Source organism: Pteropus alecto, unplaced genomic scaffold (genome assembly GCF_000325575.1).
Source record: "Pteropus alecto unplaced genomic scaffold, ASM32557v1 scaffold43, whole genome shotgun sequence".
Classification (NCBI taxonomy): Eukaryota; Metazoa; Chordata; class Mammalia; order Chiroptera; family Pteropodidae; genus Pteropus; species Pteropus alecto.
In genome coordinates, this window is record NW_006435764.1 from 2,132,424 (window position 1) to 2,137,466 (window position 5,043).

Consider the following 5,043-nt stretch of genomic DNA (forward strand, 5'->3'; position numbering starts at 1 on the left):
GAACCGTGGACCGTCTCGCTGCCCCTGCGTCCCCGGCCTCCGCCAGGGGCTGCACCCAACTGCAGAGGACGCACGAAGCAGCACGGTCACCAGCAAAAGCACAGGAAGGGACGGGAGGGACACTAACTCGGTTACAGCAAAGACATTTGTCTGTAGTCTGAGCTGAAACAGGAAGGGCCGAACGTCCTCTCGTCCGGCCTCAGCCGGGCACGCCGGCGACGCGACCGTCCTGCGGCTCCGTGTCCGTAGGTGACGCCGCTGCTCTGTCTCCACGGCTCTGGGTCACGAGGGCCGCGCGGATCGATCCGGGATTATTAATAAGTTTTAGCGAACAAGCAAGTTCCCAAATATGGAATCCAAGAATAACAAGAATCAACTGTGTGCTCGGAGGTGTGGACTTGTTCCTTTGCCTGGCTCGTTCTTTCCCTCGGGTGGCGTTTTCGAGTCACAGTTCCTGCCCCCACGTCACCCCCCCATCCACGGGGATGTTGCTTCGGGGGCATCTTGTCAGTGACTTGGTTTATTGTTTTATCTTTTACTGGATCCTAAAGAATCGGCAGGGTCACTGCACCAGGAAGCGTTTGGCGCTGGCTGTTCTATTTTTCCTGGGAGACCTTCTGATCCGCACATTTTGTTTGTCTTTCGTTTCAAGGGTGTTTCCTTATATGTGGTTCCTTTTTCTGTGTGGTCAGCTGGATTCTCTGCTTAAGGGACGGTCGCACTGTCACACGGGGCTTTCCTCTTCCACGTCTGTTATCTGTTGTCTGATGGCTCTAATGAGCTGGCAATTTCCCGTTGGTTCCCTGCGGTTTGCTTCAGCTTCTCTAGATTGCATTTTCAGTTAGATCCGTTCTGTCCCGTTTCTGGTGATTTCTGTAGGCCCAGAGTTACAGTGCTTCCCAAAAGGAAGGTCCTCCCGGGGCGTGGTCCCTAGTCCGAGGAACATAAATCTCTCTGGAACCTTCCGAAGACCGCCTCTCTTCATTTTGTTCAAGACAAGCTAAGGCCCTGGAGGCCGAGACCAGAAATCCCATGGGCGTGAGCAACAAAGTGCCCATTGTCAGGTTGAGTCCTGTAGCCGGACTTGGCATCCTGCCTAGAGGAAGTAGGAAGCAGCTGAGCGAGCCCCTCGCCCCAGAGCCGCCTGCCCGCCTGCCCGCAGGGAGACAGTGCCCCCGAAGCCCATGTGGCTGTCCCCCTTCTGCCCCAGGTGTGGTCCCCATCTCAGGTGTGGTCCTCACCCCAGGTGTGCGCTCTCACCTGGCTGAGTGACTTCTTTTCTGCCTCGCACCTGCGGCGGGACAGAGGCAGGGCGGTGGTGTCCTGGCGGGCAGACTTGCAGGGCCCCATAGGGAGGGGCAGGGAGTGGCAGGGCAGGTGGCCCCTGGGACCGGCGGGCGTGTGTCCCTTCCGCTCTCTGGGTCATCGCAGACACACAAAGGGCTTACTATGCAGTCAGGTGCTGGCACCTTCTGTAAACTTGGCCTTTTAAGCATGCGGCATGGGCCAGAATCAATAGAAACTAGTTCTGCTATTTGTATTTTTGGGGGACAGTGGGTGAGGAAGTGGCACAGGGCACAGTGGTTGTCCCCAGTCCACACTGAATGTCACATCGCAATTAGCTCAGGATAAAAAACGAGGGGACGGCAGCGTGCTTTTGGGGTTCTCCTTGGGTGTGCCCACCGTGGACCCTGCCCCCACCTGCAGCCAAGGTCACACCGAGCAGATCCGCCAGCCACAGCCACGTGTCCGTCCCGAGGAATTAATGAAGATGCGGGGGCCTGCCCACCTCCGCATTTTTGCTTTGTTTTTTAAGGTGGGGCAACCCTTGGTCGACCTCACAGATTGCAAGGACCTTGTCAGGTTGCAATCCCTTATTTTTTATTTTTTATGCCTACAGCACCTGGTCTTCCTAGGTGGTCTCCCGTCCAAGTACTCAGCAGGCCTGACCCTGCTTAGCTTCTGAGACCGGACGGGACCGGGCTTGTTCAGAAGGGTAGCATGGCCGTAGACTCCACATTTTTGCTGTAATCAGTGCTTCTGTTTATTAAAATAAGTGTGTCTCGAGTTTGGGATTTCATTTGGGAAAAGGCATTTCGGCTGCTCCCCTGACCCCTCAGAGACAATTTATTGCCACGCATCCATCCCTCCCAGCCCCCCACTCACGTTTCTCCCCAAAGCAGCCGCCACGTCCCCTCTACCGCCGCCCAATGCTGCCCCTCACGTCAGCCGACCCAGACGCTCGCTAATCCATCCCTGGCTTCCAAATGGACTGTCAGATGTGCTTGGTTTGCAAGTGACCTTGGCCCCCTGCGTATTGCTGAGGCTCATAAGAGCTCAGGAGGAAGGATGGGTCACCTCCAGGTCGCGAGTCTCTTCCTCGCCTCTTTGTCGCAGACACGTCATTGTGTTTGCTTTTTGTATCTGAAGTTGCCTGCGTTTTTGAGCCTTAGGGGGTTGTCGCCAGCCTCAGTAACCTTTGAGCCCACGTGCTTATGTGTTGTTGAGAATTAAAAGCCCCAATCCCTTGCCTGTCATACTGCAAAGGCCAGGCGGGGCCCTCCATCAGGAGCGAGGGTCCCGGGAGGCCTGTGCAGGAGCGGCTTGTTCCCTTGTTCCGTTCCGCCACATTGCTGGGCACGTAACTAGTTCATTACCCTCGGCCCCTGGGGGGTGAGAGCTGTGTGTCTTTCAGGAGTTAATTGGGTCCAGACTTCTGGAAACCAGTGGCTAGAGCGCGGCCTCTTAATTGCACTCCGAGGATTGTCCTTAATTCTCTAGGTGGCGCCTTTCCAGAAAGGAAGCTGTGGGTCGGGTACACCTTTTGCCGTAGTCTCTACAACGGCGTCCCCAACCCCCGGCCGTGGACTGGCACCAGTCCGTGGCCAGCTAGTAACAGAGCTGCACAGCAGGAGGTGAGTGGCGGGCGAGGGAGCGAAGCTTCACCCCTATTTGCAGCCACTCCCCAGCACCAGCATCACCGCCTCAGCTCCGCCTCAGATCCTCAGGCGTTAGAGTATCATGGGAGCCCCAGTCCCTGGTGCCACAAAGGTTGGGGACCGCTGACCCACAGGATGCCTAACAAGTGCCACCATGTGTCCTTACTTTTCTCAGCTGGCAACCCAGCGTGCAAGCCGGCCCTCCCCCAGCAGGCCCTCCGTGAGGGGTCTTCCTGGCTCCCCGCCGTCCCCTGCCCTGTCCTCATGGTGTGATTTCACAGTGAAGCACTCGGGGGACTGCTCGGCCGGTGTCTCCACCAGGGGGTCCTGTGTCCGTTTTGCGCGTCTTTGTACCCCGGCAGCGGGCACAACTGAATGAACAACGAATGTCTGGGGAGCGAGGGAATGAATGCATCGAATGCTTGGCCCCGTCGGGCAAGGGGGCGACATCTGAGCTGGACCCGGATGATGAGAGGCCGGCTCGGTGGGGAGCTCCACACGGAGCCTCCTGAGCAGAGTGTCTGCAGAACCAGCGAACCTGCGGCAGAAACGAACTTGGCGTGTCGAAGCAGCTGGCAAGGCCCGGGCCACCGGCCGGAGTGAGGTCGGAGGCCCTGTGAGGCTCCAGGAAGGAGCCGGTGGTGGCAGGAGATGGTCGAGACCCACGGCAGGTCCCCGATGACAAAGTCAGGGAGGCCGGAGCAGGCGTGGCCCTCGCAGGAAGCGTGATCTGCCCGGCCAAGGGCCCTTAATGGCGACAGGCACAGCCACGTTTTAAAACGCGATACCTGCGTCTCAGTAGTTTCTCAGACGGGAAAGAAAAACACGTGTTCCCTTTTCTTTTAGAAGTGAACGTTTGCGTGCCATACAGGTCGCCCGTTGAAAGCGTACGATTCAGTGGATTTTAGTAAATTCGCGGATGAGGGTACCCATCACCACAATCGATCTCAGAATGTTTTGCCTCCCCAGAAGGAAACCCCATACTCATCGGCAGTCGGTCCGTCTCCGAGCCCCTGGCCGCTGCTCATGTGCGTCCCGTGTCTGCGTCTGCCTGTCCCGGACCATTTTGCTGGGATCAGGTGAAACGTGAAGTGTTGGGGGAGGGGAGGGGCAAGGCCACGGTTCCTTTATCATCTGCTTCTCCTCTGGAGCCGAGCCGGTCCCCTCGCGTCTGCCCCCAAGTCCCGCTGGCACCTTAAATGTCTCCATGTGTCATCCATAGGCAACATTGAGATGAAAGAGCTCACATGTGCTCATCTTTTAGGCTGCCATTCTGTTTTTGAATCTTCCTGCCCTGGAAAATATTCTTTCCCGCCTGCTTGTTTGCTGGACAAAAGGCACTTTGGGGAGGATTTTAGGTAATAAGGAAATTAGTCGTACCTGACCCTGACTTGAGCACATGTTTTGCCCTAAAAAAAAGTAAGTCCTTGAAGAGGACTCGGTGGGCAGAAGGAGACAATGGCGATCACGCTTTGCATTCGGGAACTTCATCTGGATCTGTGAAGGTGGCCCCCCCCAGTCCAGGCGGGGCCGCCCCGAGAGGTGGAGCAGCGTCTCGATGTGACGTGTCCTTTGTTTTTAATGTAGAGAAAATTGAAAATACAGAAAAATGCAAAGAAGACTATCATACGTGCCGGTGTGTATCTATTATGCAGCACCGACAGTGGTTAACATCGGTCCCACTTTGATCACAGGATTGAGACGTGACTGGGTAAGTCAGTCGTCCGTGTCTTCCTGCCCTGTCCCGGCTCCTTCGGGCCAACACTGTCATGGACTCAGCGTCTCGCTCCCTCTTCACATGGATGAGTGATCACTGCACAGCGTCGCGCTGTGTGAAAAAAATACACGTCTTCCTGGCGCCACATAGACCTGTCGCTCACCACTTACTTTCCCACTCGGCGTTATGTTCTTGAGATTTGTCTTTATTGATATTTTCATCTATCAGTGATCTGTCCATCCACCCATCCACCCATCCCTCCCTCCATCCACCCATCCATCCACCCATCCACCCATCCACCCATCCACCCATCCACCCATCCATCCACCCATCCACCCATCCGCCCATCCACCCATCCACCCATCCACCCACCCACCCACCCCCACA

General features: G+C 56.5%; 1 protein-coding gene and 1 pseudogene across 1 annotated transcript in view; one reads left to right on the forward strand and one right to left on the reverse strand.

The window, feature by feature from the left end:
- SHANK2 (SH3 and multiple ankyrin repeat domains 2) overlaps nt 1-5,043 on the forward strand; it is a 408,406-nt gene that overhangs the window by 49,034 nt on the left and 354,329 nt on the right. The gene's annotated exons all lie outside the window — the stretch shown is intronic.
- LOC112479257 lies at nt 1,892-2,013 on the reverse strand (annotated as a pseudogene).